The sequence below is a fragment of the Neomonachus schauinslandi genome, chromosome 6 (genome assembly GCF_002201575.2).
Source record: "Neomonachus schauinslandi chromosome 6, ASM220157v2, whole genome shotgun sequence".
NCBI classification, from domain to species: domain Eukaryota; kingdom Metazoa; phylum Chordata; class Mammalia; order Carnivora; family Phocidae; genus Neomonachus; species Neomonachus schauinslandi.
Window position 1 is genome coordinate 47,106,199 of NC_058408.1, and position 21,801 is coordinate 47,127,999.

The 21,801-nt window shown below is 38.2% G+C and overlaps 1 pseudogene; it reads right to left on the reverse strand.

Moving 5' to 3' along the window:
- Positions 1-889: 889 nt before the first annotated feature.
- The window catches only part of LOC123325096, a 37,903-nt pseudogene continuing 16,991 nt past the window's right edge, over positions 890-21,801 (reverse strand).

The following is a 21,801-nucleotide window of genomic DNA, read 5'->3' on the forward strand; positions in this document are numbered from 1 at the left end:
ATATTTTTCCAACTTTACGAAGATATAATTGACAAATAACATTCTGTAAACTCAAGTTGTAAAACATGATGATTTGATACACATATACAGTGCTAAATGATTACCATAAGATTAGTTAACATCTCTATCACTTCACATAATTCCCATTTTTGTGTGTGTGGTGAGAACATTTATGATCTACTCTCTTAACAACTTTCAAATATATAACACAGTTTTGTTAACTAAAATCATCATCATACGGTACATTAAACTCCCAGAACTTAATCATCTTATACCTGAAGTTTGTACCCTTTGACGAACATCTCTCCATTCCTTGGATTTATTTTTTAATGGAGCATATGTGAGACCTGGTTAAAAAGGTACACATGTATCCATTCAATAGACCCTAACTGAGTGCTTACTATGTGCCAGGAAATGACCTAGACATGATTCCATTTGTTATTTAACTTAATTTGTTTATTTCCCACATTATACCTCATTTTAAAAATATTTACTGGGGCGCCTGGGTGGCTCAGTTGGTTAGGCGACTGCCTTCGGCTCAGGTCATGATCCTGGAGTCCCGGGATCGAGTCCCACATCGGGCTCCCTGCTCGGCAGGGAGTCTGCTTCTCCCTCTGACCCTCCTCCCTCTCATGCTCTCTGTCTCTCATTCTGTCTCAAATAAATAAAATCTTTAAAAAAAAAAATATTTACTGACACCCCCCCAAAAAAGTGATTCATTTGTCTCTTAGATTATAACTACACCATCCACATAATATTAAACACATATTCTGACTTACAAATAAAAATTAGTAATACTTGAAAAACTAAACTGAGAATTAGATTAATAATGAAAAATTCTGAATAAATGTACATATTTCAATTTTAGGACAGCGTTTTAACCATTGTTTTATCCACAGACTGGATATGTCAATTTCCCTTCCCGACAGGTTGCTCGGAATGTATATCGTGGTGTCTTTCTGTCATAGTTACATTCAAATTCAACAATATCCTCTGCTCTTGCGGAAATTTGTTTCTCACTACTCCATTGTAACCATATGTTAAACATTCTCATGGTTTCTTCTGATAGCACACATGGATCTGAAAGTATAAAAAATGAACAAAAAACATTAAGTAGTAAATAAATATTTTCCCCAGAATTTTGGACTTTCAAGGGGAATCTTCCACACTGGTTCAGGGCTTCATTCTCAAAATCTTTTCTAAACCAACTGACTGAAAATCCATCATGTAGATTTAAATGATTTTAAGCAATGAATGATGTAAAAATGAGGTACTATGTTTAGTCTGTGATAATTAAGTGTTACAATCAAAGATTCATAATGTCAATTATGAATTATGAATTAAAAAATATTTTGCTGCCTGAACAAGAATTTTTCAAACTTTATTTCCTCACGTATTAATATTTGATAGTCAAGCATTCAACAGAATGATGGTTTGTTAATCCATGAAAATTCTATTATAAATAGCTAAACATCATATTCACTACACTGATTTTCCCAGGATCCATGAGAACATTAAAATATTTACCTAAGCATTTTGATGGTTTCGACCACTGTCCATTACTACATATTACATTCCTGTTTCCCTGAAGTGCATAGAAGGCCTGGCATTGGTACTCAACTGATGATCCTGGAGCATAAGCTGGTAATGGGAATGAGGTAATGTCTCCATTGTCAATAGGCAGAGGGAGCCCACATTTTCCTTTAGGGTATAAAAGACATTATTTGATTTATTGAAAGGCCAAAGAAAAACAGGTTAAAGCGATAAAAATATAGTACAATACTTAATATCAACACTTGTAATATCTGCTGACACAAATGATTCATTAAAGAAATTTTAATCACAGAAACTGAAAAGCACACGTTTACACCCTTTTTTATCCCACATGAAAGCATACAGAAGCATTAACAAATACATCTGCTTTGCAGTATTGTGATATTAAAAATGTTTTTCTTAGTGAATAAATGCTGGATAGATGGGTAGCTAATATAAACAAAGAATCTTTATTGCTATAGACAACATACTACAGCGTCTATTGGATCTCTAGTCATTGTTTATTGATTTTCACTTTTATTACAAAAGAAATATCGACTTCTTTAATAAAATTCAAAGAATTACACATCTGTATAATGTGAAAGGGAATTGCTGGCTCCTGTTCTGGACAAGATGGGGTAGGAACATTTCTGCTCAGTCCTTCTGCTAAGTATAACTAAAAATCCTGAACGTATTGCAAAAATCCAACATAAGAGACTATGAAAGATGTAGACAAGAAGTCAGTCTTTCAAGGACTTCAGAATTCAAGGACTTCAGAATTCAAGGAATCACACTGCAGTGAGTTATTTGGTTTTTCATTCTGCCTTCAGTGGATTCTGGACTGAGCACTGAAGAAGACTGTAACCCAGAAATGATACCAAGTTCAAGCAAAAAAAAAAGGGGGGGGGGTGTCCCAAGAATTTCCTTTGTTTCTTTAGACAAAGGCTCAGGAAAGGAGTAACCTAGCAAAACAAACATTTTTACACAATACTTAAATTACCTCAGAAAAATATCATAAAAGAAACCTAAGACCACACCTCTCCCGACCTTGATCCACAGAGGCCAAGTGAGGAGCCTGAACTTACACCCTGCATGGTAGTAATGGGAGCCTGAGAAATAAAAGACTTCAATAAAATCCAAAGTCTTAAAACACAATACCCAAAATGTCCAGAATATAATTGGAAATCATTCATCATACCAAGGACCAGAAATACCTAAAAAGGGAAAGAAAATCAACAGAAGACCACACCAAGATGACACCGATATTGGAATTCTTTGACAATGATTTTTAAAAATCCAATAGGAAGTATAGAACTGAGAAATATAATAATAAAAATTTTTAGAAACCTACTGGATGGGCTCCGTTATAGATCTCAGGTGACAGAAGGATACACAAACTTGAATATAGAACACAAATTATTCACTTTGAAAACAACAACAAAAAGTAGACAGAGATTTAAGGACCTATGAGAAGATAGCAAAAAACTGGATACCCAGAAAGAGAAAAGAAAGAGGTTGGAGATTAAAACAACAACAAAACAACTTCCAAAAATAATGTCCAAAAATTTCCCAAATTGGGCATAAGGCATAAACCTACACATTAAAAAGGCTGAACAGGATAAACCTAAAGAAACTCATGCCAAGATACATTGTAATCAAACTGCTGAAAACTACTGAGAAAAGAAAAATATATATATATCCAAAGCAGCTAGATAGAAATTATGCTAACCTAAAGGGGAAAGAGGATTCCAATGTTAGTGGGATTCTCATCTGTCACCATGGAGCCAGAAAGAAGTGACTACACCTCTCAAGTGCTGGAAGACAAGAACTGTCAAACCCAAATTCTATATGCAGAGATACTATCTTGTAGGATTTAAGGGCAAATGAAGACATTCTGAGACAAAGGAAGACAGAGAATTTGTCTGCAGCAGACCTGTCTGTCCTTAAAGAATTGCTCAAGGAATTCCTCAAGTTAAAAGGAAAGGATAACAGAAGGATGGAGACTTCAGGAAGGAAGAAAAAAAAAACAATGAAATTAATAAAAATGGGGGTGAATGTAATATACTTTTTCCTAATGAGTTTGTTAGGTTTGATGTTTGTGCAAAATTATAAAATTTAATGTGGTGCTCACTAAATGTAGAGGAAATACTTAAAAGCTTTATGTTAAAAATGTGGAGAGAGTAAATAGACCTAAATGGAAGCAAGGTTCCCATATTTCACTTGATATGGTAAAATGTCAATACCGGGGGGGAGTGATAAGCTATATATGTGCATCTTCACACTGCCAGAAACACTAATAAAACTATACAAAGAGATCTGTTCAACAACAATATAGATATATCAAAACAAAATGATTTTAAAATGTTCCAAAAATCCACAGGGAAGGCAAGAAACAGGAATGAAAAACAGAGGAAACACACATAAAACAAATAATAAAATGGCTAACACAGCCCCTAATTTATCAATAATTATGTGTAAATGGTATATATTTTTTAAGATTTTATTTATTTGTCAGAGAGAGATAGAGAGAGAGAGAGCATATGCATGCACAAGTCGGCAGAGGCAGACGGAGAAACAGGCTTCCCTCTGACCAAGGAGCCTGATGCTGGACTCCATCCCAGGACCCTGAGATTGTGACCTGAACTGAAGGCAGATACTTAGTCAACTGAGCCACCCAGTCGTCCCTGTGTAAATGGTTTAAATACTTCAGTTAAAAGAGTGAAAATGGCAGGGTGGACACATAAACAAGACCCAACTATATAGCATCTAAAAGAAACTCACTTTGAACATGAAAACATAGGTGGGCTCAAAGTAAAAGATTGGAAAATATATATGGCAGGCAAAAGTTTATATGAAATACAAGTGGCTAATATAATATCACTTTTGTTGGCTTCCTTTATTTCCTGAACTCTAAATACTAGAGTGTTCTATGACCGTTTCTCAGACTTTCTTTTCTGTACACACTAATCCCCTGGATAAGCTCTGCTAGTAAACTACCTTGAAATATAATCCACATGCTGAAGAAGCCAAATTTATATCACCTTCTATGATCACACCCCAGCTGCCTATTCCATGTCTCAAAATGGAATTTCTTGAGTTGTCAAATGTACTTAAGGTAGCTTTAATACATTTGCCTCAGAAAATAACTGAGTGTCCTAATGCTTAAGATAGGCAATTTTCCATGATTCCAACTGTTCTTTTAATCTGGCCAAATCCTTCATGAAACAAATACACTACATTGGGGGAGGAAAAGATGGCAGAGGAGTAGGGGACCCTATTCCAACCAGTCCCTGGAATTGAGCTGGATATCTACCAGACCACTCTGAACACCCACGAAATCAGCCTGAGATGTAAGAAGATAGATCTGGATCTCTACAAACAGAATATCGCAGGCGGTTGGTTTCGAGGTGTGAAGTGGGGAGCCATGATTCTGCAGGCAGATATCAGAGGATAAATGGAAGTGGGGAGGGAGCAGAGCTGTGGCAATCCTACACCACCAGTGAGTGATAGCCTCTCACACTGGGGATGGGGCACAGACTTGCAGACTGGTAGCGATGGAGAAAGGACTTTAGGGCAGCCCCCAGACTGAAACCCAGAGCAGCGGGACCACGCATGTGAACTGGGGGCCACAGGCAGTTTTAGAAGCACAAAGGGCAGAGACATGCCCCAACCCAGAGGTCAGGACTGGGAGCCCTGCTGAGGGGTGCACAACACAGGACGCTGCAGTTTATAGCAGCACAGACAGAAATGGAGATAATGTGGCCTGGAGAGCTCACTGAAGAACAATCTGCAATCTCTCCGCTCTGAGGCAGAGGGTTGGAAACAATCTCTTCTGCTCTGACTCTCAGAAGAGATGTGGAAAGCTGCCAGGGAAAGCCGCCAGAGAACGAAAGCCCCAAAAAAACGGTTTTCACTGAGCCCATCCCCTGCCACAGGGGGGCAGGGCAACTTTGCCCAAACAGGGTTGCCTGAGTAACAGCATAGCAGGTCCCTCGCCCAGAAGACAGACTGGGAGAACAAGAGGCCGGCAACCCTAAGGTCCCTATAAAACAGGTGCATCTTGCTTGGGTTGTGGTCAATAATTTGGACTCTGCACATTCCCACAACCACCCCTCAGCAGAATGACTAGGAGGAACCCCCAAAATAGGAAAGACTCAGAGACTGTGACTTCTGCCACAGATTTACAAATGGATACAGATATAACCAAGATGTTGGAAATGGAATTCAAGGTAGCAATTGTGAAGACAATAGCTAGAATGGAGAAATTGATTAATGGCAACATAAAGTCTCTAAGGGCAGAAGTGAAAGCTGAACTGGCAGAACTTAAAAATGCTATCAATGAGATCCAATCTAATCTAGATAATCTAACAGCTAGGGTAAGCGAGGCAGAAGAACAAATTAGTGACCTAGAAGACCAATTGATAGAAAAGAAGGAAAAAGAGGAGGCCAGGGAAAAACAACTAAAAATCCATGAAAATATATGACCTCACTGATATGAGGAATTCTTAATCTCAGGAAACAAACTGAGGGTTGCTGGAGTGGTGGGGGGTGGGAGGGCGGGGGTGGCTGATAGACACTGGGGAGGGTATGTGCTATGGTGAGCACTGTGAATTGTGCAAGACTGTTGAATCACAGATCTGTACCTCTGAAACAAATAATACATTATATGTTAAAAAAAGAAGAAGAAGAAGATAGCAGGAAGGGGAAAATGAAGGGGGAGATATCGGAGGGGGAGATGAACTATGAGAGACTATGGACTCAGAGAAACAAACCGAGGGTTCTAGAGGGGAGGGGCATGGAGGTTTGGGTTAGCCTGATGATGGGTATTAAAGAGGGCACGTACTGAATGGAGCACTGGGTGTTATACGCAAACAATGAATCATGGAACACTACATCAAAAACTAATGATGTAATGTATGGTGATTAACATAATAAAAAAAATAAATAACATAAAAAGAATAAAAATCCATGAAAATAGAATCAGAGAAATAATTGACACCATGAAACGTTCCAATGTCAGAATTATTGGGATCCCTGAGGGGGTGGAGAGAGAGAGAGGACTAGAATATATATTTGAGCAAATCGTAGCTGAGAACTTCTCTAATCTGGGGAATGAAACAAACGTTAGTGTCCTAGAGGCAGAGAGGACCCCTCCCAAGATCAAGGAAAAAAGGCCAACACCTTGGAATGTAATAGTAAAACTCACAAATCTTAGAACGAAGGAAACCATCTTAAAGACAGTTAGGGGGAAGAGATTCCTTCCGCACAGAGGGAGGAACATCAGAATAACGTCAGATCTATCCACAGAGACCTGGCAAGCCAGAAAGGCCTGGAAAGACATATTCAGGGTACTAAACGAGAAGAACATGCAGCCAAGAATACTTTATCCAGCAAGGCTGTCATTTAGAATGGATGGAGAGATTCAGAGCTTCCAAGACTGGCAGAAACTGAAAGAATATGTGACCACTAAGCCGGCCCTGCAAGAAATATTAAGGAAGGGTTCTATAAAAGGAAAAACACCCCAAGAGTGATATAGAACAGAAAGTTACAGAGACAATCTATAGAAACAAGGACTTCACAGGCAACATGATGACAATAAATTCATATCTTTCAATAATCACTCTCAATGTGAACGGCCTAAATGCTCCCATAAAATGGCACAGGGTTGCAGATTGGATAAAAAGATAGGACCCATCTATATGCTGTCTACAAGAGACTCATTTTGAACCTAAAGATACATCCAGATTGAAAGTGAAGGCATGGAGATCCATCTTCCATGCCAATGGATCTCAAAAGAAAGCTGGGGTACCAATTCTTATATCAGACATTAGATTTTAAGCTAAAGACTGTAGTTAGGACACAGAAGGACAATATATCATTCTTAAAGTGTCTATCCAAAAAGAAGATCTAACAATTGTAAATATCTATGCCCCCAACATGGGAGCAGCTACCCACATAAGCCAACTGTTAACCAAAATAAAGAGTCATATTGATAACAATACGTTAATTGTAGGAGACCTCAGTACTCCACTCTCAGCAATAGACAGATCATCTAAGGAGAAAATCAACAAAGAAACAAGAGCTTTGAATGACACACTGGACCAGATGGATCTCATAGATATATACAGAATATTCCACCCTAAAACAACAGAATACTCATTCTTCTCAAGCACACATGGAACTTTCTACAGAATAGACCACATACTGGGTCACAAATCAGGTCTCAACCAATACCAAAAGATTGAGATTATTCCCTGCATATTCTGACCATAAGGCTTTAAAACTGGAACTCAATCACAAGAAAAAAGGTAGAAGAAATTCAAACACTTGGAAGCTAAAGACCACTCTGCTTAAGAATGTTTGGGTCAACCAAGAAATTAAAGAAGAACTTAAATAATTCATGGAAACCAATGAGAATGAAAATACATCAGTCCAAAACCTATGGGATACTGCAAAGGCTTATTTCCTAAGGGGAAAATACATAGCCATCCAAGCCTCACTCAAAAAAATAGAAAAATCCCAAATTCACCAACTAACTTTACACCTTAAAGAACTAGAGAAAAAGCAACAAACGATGCCTAAGCCACACATTAGAAGAGAAATAATTAAGATTAGAGCAGAGATCAATGAATTAGAAACCAGAAACACAGATCAGATCAATGAAACTAGAAGCTGGTTCTTTGAAAGAATTAATAAGATCAATAAACCACTGGCCAGACTTATCCAAAAGAAAAGAGGAAGGACCCAAATTAATAAAATTATGAATGAAAGGGGAGAGATCACGACTAACACCAAGGAAATAGAAACAATTATTAGAAATTATTATCAACAACAATATGCCAATAAATTGAGCAACCTGGAAGAAATGGATGCCTTCCTGGAAACCTATAAACTGCCAAGACTGAAACAGGAAGAAATTGACAACCTGAATAGGCCAATAACCAGTAACAAGATTGAGGCAGTGATCAAAACCTCCCAAAAAACAAGAGTCCAGGGCCTGATGGATTCCCTGGGGAATTGTACCAAACATTCAAAGAAGAAATAATACCTATTCTCCTGAAACTGTTCCAAAAAACAGAAACAGAAGGAAAGCTTCCAGACTCATTCTATGAGGCCAGCATTACCTTAATCCCCAAACCAGGCAAAGACCCCATCAAAAAGGAGAATTTCAGACCAATATCCCTGATGAATATGGATTCCAAAATTCTCAACAAAATCCTAATAGGATCCAACAATACATTAAAAAAGATCATTCACCTGACCAAGTGGGATTTATCCCTGGGATGCAAGGGTGGTTCAACATTCGCAAATCAATCAATGTGATAGAACACATTAATAAGAGGAGAGAGAAGAACCATATGATCCTCGCAATTGGTGCAGAAAAAGCACTTGACAAAATACAGCATCCTTCCCTAATTAAGACTCTTCAGAGCATAGGGATAGAGGGAACATTCCTCAAGTTCATAAAATCCATCTATGAAAAACCCACAGCAAATATCATCCTCAATGGGGAAAAGATGAGAGCCTTTCCCTTAAGATCAGGAACATGTCAAGAATGCCCACTCTTGCCACTGTTGTTCAACATAGTACTGGAAGTCCTGGCAACAGCAATCAGACAACAAAAAGAAATAAAAGGTATTCAAATTGGCAAAGAAGAAGTCAAACTCTCTCTCTTCACAGATGACATGATACTTTACGTGGAAAATCCAAAAGACTTCCCCCCCAAATTACTAGAACTCATACAGCAATTCAGTAATGTGTCAGGATACAAAATCAATGCACAGAAATCAGCTGCTTTCTTATAAACTAACAATGCAACTGTAGAAAGAGAAATTAGAGAAATGATTCCATTTACAATAGCACCAAAAGCCATAAGATACCTTGGAATAAACCTCATGAAATAAATTGAAGAAGACACAAAAAGATGGAAAAACATTCCATGCTCATGGATCAGAAGAATAAACATTGTCAAAATTCTATGCTACCCAGAGCAATCTATACCTTCAGTGCCATCCCGATCAAAGTTCCAATGACATTTTTCAAAGACACCTTCAGTGCCATCCCGATCAAAGTTCCAATGACATTTTTCAAAGAACAAAGAATCATAAGATTTGTATGGAAGCAGAAAAGACCCCGAATCACCAAGGAAATGTTGAAAAAGAAAAACAAAGCTGGGGGCATAACGTTGCCGGATTTCAAGCTATATTACAAAGCAGTGATCACTAAGACAGCATGGTACTGGCACAAAAACAGACATATAGACCAATGGAACAGAATAGAGAGCCCAGATATGGACCCTCAACTCTACAGTCAAATAATCTTCGACAAAGCAGGAAAAAAATATGCAATGGAAAAAAGACAGTCTCTTCAATAAATGGTGCTGGGAAAATTGGACAGCTATATACAGAAGAATGAAACTTGACCATTCTCTAACACCATACACAAAGATAAACTCAAAATGGATGAAAGACCTCAATTTGAGACAGGAATCCTAGAGGAGAACATAGGCAGTAACCTCTTCGACATCAGCCACAGCAAATTCTTTCAAGATACATCTCCAAAGGCTAGTTAAACAAAAGCAAAAAATGAAGTTTTGGGACTTCATCAAGATAAAAAGCTTCTGCACAGCAAAGGAAACAGTCAACAAAACAAAGAGGCAACCCACGGAATGGGAGAAGATATTTGCAAAGTGCTGATTTCCAAGATCTGTAAAGAACTTCTCAAACTCAACACCCAAAAAACAAATAATCAAGTCAAAAAGTGGGCAGAAGTCATGAACAGACACTTCTCTAAAGAAGACATACAAATGGCTAACAGACACATGAAAAAATGTTCATCATCATTAGCCATCAGGGAAATTCAAACCAAAACCACATTGAGATACCACCTTACACCAGTTAGAATAGCAAAAATTGACAAGGCAAGAAACAACAAATGTTGGAGAGATTGTGGAGGAAGGGGAACCCTCTTACACTGTTGGTGGGAATGCAAGTTGGTACAGCCACTTTGGAAAACAGTGTGGAGGTTCCTCAAAATATTAAAAATAGAGCTACCCTTTGACCCAGCAATTACACTACTAGTTATTTACCCCAAAGACACAGATGTAGTGAAAAGAAGAGCCATATGCACCCCAATGTTCATAGCAGCAATGTCTGCAATAGCCAAACTGTGGAAAGAGCTGAGATGCCCTTCAACAGATGAATGGATAGAGAGGATGTGGTCCATATATACAATGGAATATTACTCAGCCATCAGAAAGGATGAATACCCAACTTGTACATCAACATGGATGGGACTGGAGGAGATTATGCTAAGTGAAATAAGTCAAGCAGAGAAAGTCAATTATCATATGGTTTCACTTATTTGTGGAACATAAGGAATAGCATGGAGGACATTAGGAGAAGGAAGGGGAAAATGAAGGGGGGGGGATCGGAGGAGGAGACGAACCATGAGAGACTATGGACTCTGAGAAACAGACTGAAGGTTTTGGAGGGGAGAGGGGGATGGGTTGGCCCGGTGGTGGGTATTAAGGAGGGCATGTACTGCACGGAGCACTGGGTGTTATACGAAAACAATGAATCATGGATCACTACATCAAAAACTAATGATGTATTGCATGGTGACTAACATAACATAATAAAATTTAATTTAATTAAAAAAAAACAAAGAAAGAAATACACTACATTACTTAGTTCTATCCGCAAAAAAAAAAAAAAAAATTGAATTTTTTCTTACATAACATATTCTCTGACCAGGTAGATACCTAGGCATCTCATTTAATATAATAGCATTTTTCACTCTGGGTGGATTCACACAGGAAACATCTGAGAAAGAAAAGAGTAGCATCTCTAATGTAATGATCATTTTGAGTAATAAATCAACAAATGAGATTCCAAATATATTTCAAGGGGGACGTAAAATCAGTATTTAATCTTTCATGGAAGACTGGTAATTTTAAGAAATTTATATGTAAGGGGCGCCTGGGTGGCTCAGTCGTTGGGCATCTGCCTTGGGCTCAGGTCATGATCCCAGGGAGCCAAAGGCAGGAGGCTGCCTCTCCCTCTGCCCTCCCCCTGCTTGTTCTCTCCCTCTTTCTGTCAAATAAATAAATAATCTTTAAAAAAAAAAAAGAAAGAAAGAAAGAAAGAAAGAAATTTATATGTAAGACTGCAGAAAAGGAGATAAAGCAATATTTTTATAAGATTTAAGCTTCTATGAAAATAGTTTTTCTAGACATTTCCCTTTGAGTTTAATAAAATCAATATTACAAATCATATAAACTCAAAATCGATTTATAAACCACAAGAAATCATAATAAAAATATTATTTGACATCAGAATTGGGCTTGCAATCATCCTATTTATGAAAGTAATTTTAGGAGCAAGATGGCGGAGGAGTAGGAGACCTGGATTTCGTCTCCTCTCAGGAATTCAGCTGGATAGGGATCAAACCATTCTGAACACCTACAAACTCAACAGGAGATCGAAGAAAAGAAGAGCAACAACTCTCTCATCAGAAAAGCGACCACTTTCTGGAAGGTAGGACGTGCGGAGAAGTGAATCCGAGGCGATATTCGGGAGGAGAGACGGCGGGGGAGGGGCCTCCAGCGGCCGCTTCTGGCAAGTGATAGAGCCGCGGAGCACAAAATCGGAACTTTTAAAAGTCTGCTCCGCCAAGGGACGTCACTCTGGTGGCTAAGCGGGGGGTGGAACCCTCCGGGACAGTGTGGTCTCAGGACCCACGGGTCACAGAAAGACCGGGGGTGCCTGAGTGTGGCAGAGCTCCCAGGTATCGGAGCAGGGAGGCCGGCTGCAGAGGCGGAGCCCAGGCGCGGGCTCTCAGCTCGGGGTTGCCATAAACCGGGATCCGCGGCACAGTCGGGCCCCTGCTCCTCCAGCAGGGACCCAACAAGCGGCAGATCCGGGGAGACTCACCTTCCTCCCCTGGGAGGAGCCGCGCGGGAGTGCGCTGCAGGGATCTGCTGGGTTTGGAGACTCCACCCGGGGTCGGGTGCCAGAGATAGAAACGCGCGGTCACAGGCCGGGTGAGCACGGAGTGCGGCTGGAGACCCGGGAGACGGGAGTGACTGACGGCTTTTCTCTGGGGCTCACTGAGGAGCGGGGCCCCGAGTTCTCGGCTCCTCCGCGGCGGAGATTGGGAGGCCGCCATTTTCACTCTCCGCCTCCAAAGCTGTACAGAAAGCTCGCAGGGAACAAAAGCCCCGGAGAGCAAACCTGAGCAGATTACTTAGCTGGGAGGGGGCAAGGGCGGGGCAATTCTGCCTCCGGCAGAGACATTTGGAAACCACGGCAACAGGCCCCTCCCCAGAAGATCAGCGAGAACAGCCAGCCAAGACCAAGTTTACCCATCAATGAGAACGGCAGAACTCCAGCTCTAGGGGACTACTGCACATAGAATTCATGGCTTTTTTACCATGATTCTGTAGTCTTTCAAAGTTAATTTTTTTTTAACTGTCTTTTTTTCTTTTTTTTCTTTTTGAATTTTTCTTTTTCCCTTTTTCAACCAACATCTTATCAATCCCTTTTTAAAAAAAAAAAATTTATTTTTCATTTTTAGAGTCATATTCTATCCCTTCATAGTAGTTACCCGTATTTTTGGCTTATATATATAAGTTGTTCTCTCTTTAAAATTTTGAGATAGTTTCTTCTAACAGATCAAAATATACCCTAAATCTCTAGTATATGGTGTTTTCTATTCCCCTGCCTGATCACATCCTCTCCCTTTTTTTTTCTTTTTTTAAATCCTCCTCTTTCTTTTTTCAAACAACTTCTTATCAATTCCTTTTATAAAATTTTTTATAATTTCCATCTTTACAGTCATATTCCATCCCTTCATCATATCAACCCTTATTTTTGTACATATATAAGTTTTTCTTCTTTAAAATTTTGGGAGGCACTTTCTTCTAAAAGACCAAAATACACCCCAAATCTAGTGTGTGGCACTGATCTATATACCAGCCTGATCATATTTGATCACATTCTGGTTTTTTTGTTGTTGTTGTTTTGTTTTGTTTGTTTTTGTTTTTATCTTTATCTTTTTCTTTTTTTTCTTTTCCTTTTTTCTCTCTTTCCCTTTCTTTTCCCACTGCTTCAGGTTTTTTCTGATTTGTTTAGAGTATATTTTCTGGGGACGTTGTTACTCTGCTAGCATTTTGTTCTCTCATTAATCTATTCTCCTCTGCACAAAATGACAAGACGGAAAAAATCACCTCAACAAAAAGAACAAGAGGTAGTACCGACTGCCAGGGACCTACTCAATACGGACATTAGTACGATGTCAGATCTAGAGTTCAGAATCATCACTTTAAAGATACTAGCTGGGCTTGAAAAAAATATGGAAGTTATTAGAGAAACCCTTTCTGAAGAAGTAAAAGAACTAAAATCCAACCAAGTAGAAATCAAAAAGGCTATTAATGAGGTGCAATCAAAAATGGGGGCGCTAACTGCTAGGATAAATGAGGGAGAAGAGAGAATCAGTAATATAGAAGATGAAATGATGGAAAATAAAGAAGCTGAGAAAAAGAGAGATAAACAACTACTGGATCACGAGGGCAGAATTCGAGAGATAAGCGATACCATAAGACGAAACAACATTAGAATAATTGGGATCCCAGAAGAAGAAGAAAGAGAGAGAGGGGCAGAAGGTATAATGGAGCAAATTATAGCAGAGAACTTCCCTAATTTGGGGAAGGAAACAGGCATGAAAATCCAGGAAGCACAGAGAACCCCTCTCAAAATCAATAAAAATAGGTCAACACCCCGACATCTAATAGTAAAACTTATGAGTCTCATAGACAAAGAGAAAATCCTGAAAGCAGCTCGGGAGAAGAGATATGTAACCTACAAGGGTAGAAACATTAGATTGGCAACAGACCTATCCACAGAGACCTGGCAGGCCAGAAAGGACTGGCAGGATATATTCAGAGCACTAAATGAGAAAAATATGCAGCCAAGAATACTCTATCCAGCTAGGCTGTCATTGAAAATTGAAGGAGAGATAAAAAGCTTCCAGGACAAACAAAAACTAAAGGAATTTGCAAACACAAAACCAGCCCTACAGGAAATCTTGAAAGGGGTCCTCTAAGCAAAGAGAGAGCCTAAAAGCAACATAGACCAGAAAGGAACACAGACAATATACGGTAACAGTCACCTTACAGGCAATACAATGGCACCAAATTCCTATCTTTCAATAGTTACCCTGAATGTAAATGGGCTCAATGCCCCAATCAAAAGACACAGGCTATCAGACTGGATTAAAAAACAAGACCCATCGATATGCTGTCTGCAAGAGACTCATTTTCGACCCAAAGACAGCCCCAGATTGAAAGTGGGGGGGTGGAAAACCATTTACCATGCTAATGGACACCAAAAGAAAGCTGGGGTGGCAATCCTTATATCAGACAAATTAGATTTTAAACCAAAGACTGTAATAAGAGATGAGGAAGTACACTATATCCTACTTAAAGGATCTATCCAACAAGAAGATCTAACAATTGTAAATATCTATGCCCCTAACATGGGAGCAGCCAATTATATAAGCCAATTAATAACAAAAGCAAAGAAACACATCGACAACAATACAATAATAGTGGGGGACTTTAACACCCCCCTCACTGAAATGGACAGATCGTCTAAGCAAAAGATCAACAAGGAAATAAAGACTTTAAATGACACACTGGACCAAATGGACTTTACAGACATATTCAGAACATTCCACCTCAAAGCAATGGAATACACATGCTTCTCTACTGCCCATGGAACATTCTCCAGAATAGATCACATCCTAGGTCATAAATCAGGTCTCAACCGGTACCAAAAGATTGGAATCATTCCCTGCCTATTTTCAGACCACAATGCTTTGAAACTAGAGCTCAATCACAAGACAAAAGTCAGAAAGAACTCAAATACATGGAGGCTAAAGAGCATCCTACTGAAGAACGAATGGGTCAACCAGGAAATTAAAGAAGAATTAAAAAAATACATGGAAACCAATGAAAATGAAAACACAACTATTCAAAATCTTTGGGATGCAGCAAAGGCAGTCCTAAGAGGAAAGTATATAGCAATACAAGCCTTTCTCAAGAAGCAAGAAAGGTCTCAAGTATACAACCTAACCCTACACCTAAAGGAGCTGGACTAAAGAACAGCAAATAAAGCCTAAACCCAGCAGGAGAAGAGAAATAATAAAGATCAGAGCAGAAATCAATGAAATAGAAACTAAAAGAACAGTAGAACAGATCAACGAAACTAGGAGCTGGTTCTTTGAAAGAATTAACAAGATTGATAAACCCCTGGCCAGACTTATCAAAAAGAGAAGAGAAATGACCCAAATCAACAAAATCATGAATGAAAGAGGAGAGATCACAACCAACACCAAAGAAATACAAACAATTATAAGAACATATTATGAGCAACTCTATGCCAGCAAATTAAATAACCTGGAAGAAATGGATGCATTCCTAGAGATGTACCAACTACCAAAACTGAACCAGGATGAAATAGAAAACCTGAACAGACCTATAACCACTAAGGAAATTGAAGCAGTCATCAAAAATCTCCCAAAAAACAAAAGCCCAGGGCCAGATGGCTTCCCAGGGGAATTCTACCAAACATTTCAAGAAGAATTAATACCTATTCTTCTGAAACTGTTCCAAAAAATAGAAATGGAAGGAAAACTTCCCAACTCATTTTATGAGGCCAGCATCACCTTGATCCCAAAACCAGACAAAGACCCCATCAAAAAGGAGAATTACAGACCAATATCCCTGATGAACATGGATGCAAAAATTCTCACCAAAATACTAGCCAATAGGATCCAACAGTACATTAAAATAATTATTCACCATGACCAAGTGGGATTTATCCCTGGGCTGCAAGGTTGGTTCAACATCCGCAAATCAATCAACGTGATACAATACATTAACAAAAGAAAGAACAAGAATCATATGATCCTCTCAATAGATGCAGAAAAAGCATTTGACAAAGTACAGCATCCTTTCTTGATCAAAACTCTTCAGAGTATAGGGATAGAGGGTACATACCTCAATATCATAAAAGCCATCTATGAAAAACCTACAGCGAATATTATTCTCAATGGGGAAAAACTGAGAGCTTTCCCCCTAAGGTCAGGAACGCGGCAGGGATGTCCACTATCACCACTGCTATTCAACATAGTATTAGAAGTCCTAGCCACAGCAATCAGACAACAAAAAGAAATCAAAGGCATCCAAATTGGCAAGGAAGAAGTCAAACTCTCACTCTTTGCAGATGATATGATACTTTATGTGGAAAACCCAAAAGACTCCACCCCAAAACTGCTAGAACTCATACAGGAATTCAGTCAAGTGGCAGGATATAAAATCAATGCACAGAAGTCAGTGGCATTCCTATACACCAACAACAAGACAGAAGAAAGAGAAATTAAGGAGTCGATCCCATTTACAATTGCACCCAAAACCATAAGATACCTAGGAATAAATTTAACCAAAGAGACAAAGGATCTGTACTCAGAAAACTATAAAATACTCATGAAAGAAATTGAGGAAGACACAAAGAAATGGAAAAACGTTCCATGCTCATGGATTGGAAGAACAAATATTGTGAAGATGTCAATGCTACCTAGAGCAATCTACACATTCAATGCAATCCCCACCAAAATACCATCCACTCTTTTCAAAGAAATGGAACAAATAATCCTAAAACTTGTATGGAACCAGAAAAGACCCCGCATAGCCAGAGGAATGTTGAAAAAGAAAAGCAAAGCCGGCGGCATCACAATTCCGGACTTCCAGCTCTATTACAAAGCTGTCATCATTAAGACAGCATGGTACTGGCACAAAAACAGACACATAGATCAATGGAACAGAATAGAGAGCCCAGAAATGGACCCTCAACTCTATGGTCAACTCATCTTTGACAAAGCAGGAAAGAATGTCCAATGGAACAAAGACAGTCTCTTCAACGAATGGTGTTGGGAAAATTGGATAGCCACGTGCAGAAGAATGAAACTGGACCATTTCCTTACACCACACACAAAAATAGACTCCAAATGGTTGAAAGACCTCAATGTGAGACAGGAGTCCATCAAAATCCTAAAGGAGAACACAGGCAGCAACCTCTTTGACCTCAGCCGAAGCAACTTCTTCCTAGAAACATCGCCAAAGGCAAGGGAATCAAGGGCAAAAATGAACTATTGGGACTTCATCAAGATAAAAGGCTTTTGCAAAGCAAAGGAAACAGTCAACAAAACCAAAAGACAACCGACAGAATGGGAGAAGATATTTGCAAATGACATATCAGATAAAGGGCTAGTATCCAAAATCTATAAAGAACTCATCAAACTCAACACCCAAAGAACAAAGAATCCAATCAAGAAATGGGCAGAAGACATGAACAGACATTTTTCCAAAGAAGACATCCAAATGGCCAACAGACACATGAAAAAGTGCTCAATATCGCTCGGCATCAGGGAAATCCAAATCAAAACCTCAATGAGATACCACCTCACACCAGTCAGAATGGCTAAAATTAACAAGTCAGGAAACGACAGATGTTGGCGGGGATGCGGAGAAAGGGGAACCCTCCTACACTGTTGGTGGGAATGCAAGCTGGTGCAGCCACTCTGGAAAACAGTATGGAGGTTCCTCAAAAAGTTGAAAATAGAACTACCCTATGATCCAGCAATTGCACTACTGGGTATTTACCCCAAAGATACAAAAGTAGGGATCCGAAGGGGTACGTGCACCCCGATGTTTATAGCAGCAATGTCCACAATAGCCAAACTGTGGAAAGAGCCAAGATGTCCATCGACAGATGAATGGATGAAGAAGATGTGGTATATATATACAATGGAATATTATGCAGCCATCAAAAGGAATGAGATCTTGCCATTTGCAACGACGTGGATGGAACTGGAGGGTATTATGTTGAGTGAAATAAGTTAAACAGAGAAAGACATGTATCATATGAACTCACTGATATGAGGAATTCTTAATCTCAGGAAACAAACTGAGGGTTGCTGGAGTGGGGGTGGGGTGGGAAGGATGGGGTGACTGGGTGATAGACACTGGGGAGGGTATGTGCTCTGGTAAGTGCTGTGAATTGTGCAAGACTGTTGAATCTCAGATCTGTACCTCTGAAACAAATAATGCAATATATGTTAAGAAAAAAAAAAGAAGAAGAAGAAGGTAGCGGGAGGGGAAGAATGAAGCGGGGGAAATCGGAGGGATAGACGAACCATGAGAGACGATGGACTCTGAAAAACAAACAGGGTTCTAGAGGGGAGTGGGGTGGGAGGATGGGTTAGCCTGGTGGTGGGTATTGAGGAGGGCACATTCTGCATGGAGCACTGGGTGTTATGCACAAACAATGAATCATGGAACACTTCATCTAAAACTAATGATGTAATGTATGGGGATTGACATAAGAATAAAAAAAAAAAAAAAGAAAGTAATTTTAGTCCCTTAAAAAAATAAACACAGTAGGCACTTCCTTAGAGAATAAATCAAGAATTAACACACTTTGAAGAATACCATAGTTAAAGGATGAAGATGATTAACTGAGGATCCAAACAGGAGATAAGGAAAATAACAGAAAAACAAATATATAATTTATAAAAACACTCTTTAATGATTTTTTTTTTTTTTTGGCAAATGCTTAAGGATGCTACAGTGAGTAATGTGTAATTCATCACTCAAATTCAGGTGGATATAAAGTGTAATAAGCTATAGCTATGGCTCCTAAACTGGATTGTACATTGAATCCCTTGGGAATTATTAAGACATTTTCAGGGTTGCATGCCCATGTTTTTGACTCAATAGGTCTGAGTGAACCTGAGAATTTGCATTTGCATTTCTATCAATTTACCAAAAGAGGCTGATGTTGCTATTCCAGAGACCACACTTTGAGAACCATTGGGCTATAAGATTACCCAATGGGTACACAATTTCATCCCTTTACGTTAAGGCATAAACCTTTGTTCTGGCCTTTAAAAAATAATCTATGTCGATTTTTTAATGATGCTAGAGGCAATTCTACATTATATTCCTAAGACACTTTAATAAATAGATTTCATTAAAGTACCTCTGCATATCGGCCTTCCTATCCATTGGCTCTTAATACACTGTACAATATTGGATCCATCCAACTGGTAATATTCTGGACACTTATAAGTCACTTTTTCTCCTGATCTATATGAGTCCTTCTTCGGGCCTATGAGCATGGCATCACCAAAGTCAGGTAAACTAGAACAATACATTTCTGAAAGAAAAAGAATAGGTACTTGTTCAGTAAATCTTTAAAAACACATAATGGCCAATAACTATAATCTAGAACAATAGGTATGTATCAAATCAATGAATACTGTACAAAATTTTTCTTATAACTTGAAAAAAATAAGTTAGAAGGCTTGACTTAATTACATTGAATGGTTCTTTTTGTTTTCCTTTTTTTCTTTTAAGTTTTTCTTTAAATTCTAGTTAGTTAACATATAGTGTAATACTGGTTTCAGAAGTAGAGTTTAGTGAGTGGTTCTATGTTTATCTAAAGTATAACAGGGGAATGGTGATATAAAAAGCCTAGAGAAATACGAATACATGTAATGCTTGAGACCATACTACTTACATTTGAATTCTTTTTTGCCCATATAGGCCACCTGCATTATGCATGTATTTCTCATTTTTGCTTCTGTCAAAACCTGCTACCTTTAATTATGTCAAATATCTTAGAAAATTATATACATATAACGAGATAACTGACAGACTAACAGTACATTGAACAATGATGTGATTGAGGAGCTGTGATATAGGAACAGAAAATAGAAGTCTGAGAATGTGTAACAGAAGTTGTCCTAAGTGTACACAAGATGACAGGAACGTGAAATAATTTGGGTCTTATTGTAACCTTTTATTATTAGGGTTATTAATTCTCTACCAGAATACAGAACTTTCCAGAGATACCTTGTTAAAGTCTAGTATTATTTAGTTTCATAGTTGTACCATTTATGCTCTGAATTAAGGGTAAAATTAAAGGCACTCTACTTATGCATTCTGGTGGATGGGACCATTTTCCTTCTAAATATTTTATAAATGCAGGTCCATTAATCCCAAAACCTTCAGCACAGTTGTAAGTGACTTTTTACTCCATATTGGTAACTATCTAATATGTGAGGTAGAATACCATGTGTCATCAAATATGGTGGTTAACAAGGACGTCCTTTAAAAAATGAAAAAAATTACTCCATGTTTCACAAACTCTGAAATTTAATTTTATGTACTAGTTGTCATATTTTGTAGTTTTATTTAAAAAGAAATGATTACATAGGAGCTATGATCATATCACAGAGAAGGTGCACAGATGCTTCCTAAAACCAGTATTCTGGTGTGTGTCCAGCTGCCAACCTGGGCAAGAACTTGAAACTAAAATTGTGAACATATTTATCAAAGAGACTTTCAATTCTTCTCAAACCAATAATGAATAATAAAAAGAAAAGCATTGAGAATTTTTAATCATCTTAAGAAAAGTACCATATACTGTAACTAATCAGAAGGGACATTGTAGGAAAAATAAAATTTTTTAAAAACCTCCTGGCAAAGCAGGCACTACAACTCAAATAAATAGAATGTGAATAGCTAAATTTATATAAATAGGTAGGTTTAGTGTTACTATGGATCTAGTTTTAATTTTTTAAATGCCATAATTAAAAGTGACTCGATAATGAACAGTGAAATGAACAAAAATAAGATTGTTTTGACTATACAAAAATTGGGTTTAGCAAAATACATAAACATATAAATGATTTTAAACATTTAGATATAAGTGATTTCATATATTTAGAAACCTAAAGGATTCTGTATCATGACTTTGATGACAACTGATTATTTTCAATAAATTATATTGAAAATAGAATTTTAGTTTGCATCCTGTCTTCACCTACACACTGAGGTGGAGAACTCCATTTTCCCATGTAGCACATTATCCCATCTTCTTCAGATATCCTGAAACCATCTTCACAAATATAACTTAATTTAGTGCCATGTGCATAAAGCCTGGGTTTAAATGTTTCTTTCCTTTCTTCTGAAGAACTAGATATGATTCCATGTTCTATATGAGATGGTTGAGAACATGGAATCTTTTCTATATGAAGAACAGAGATCAAAGAGTCAAGCACCAATACAATGCTTACATTGAAAAATACAATCAAATACTACTTGGGATTTTAAAATAAGGACAATGTGAATAAATCAAATCA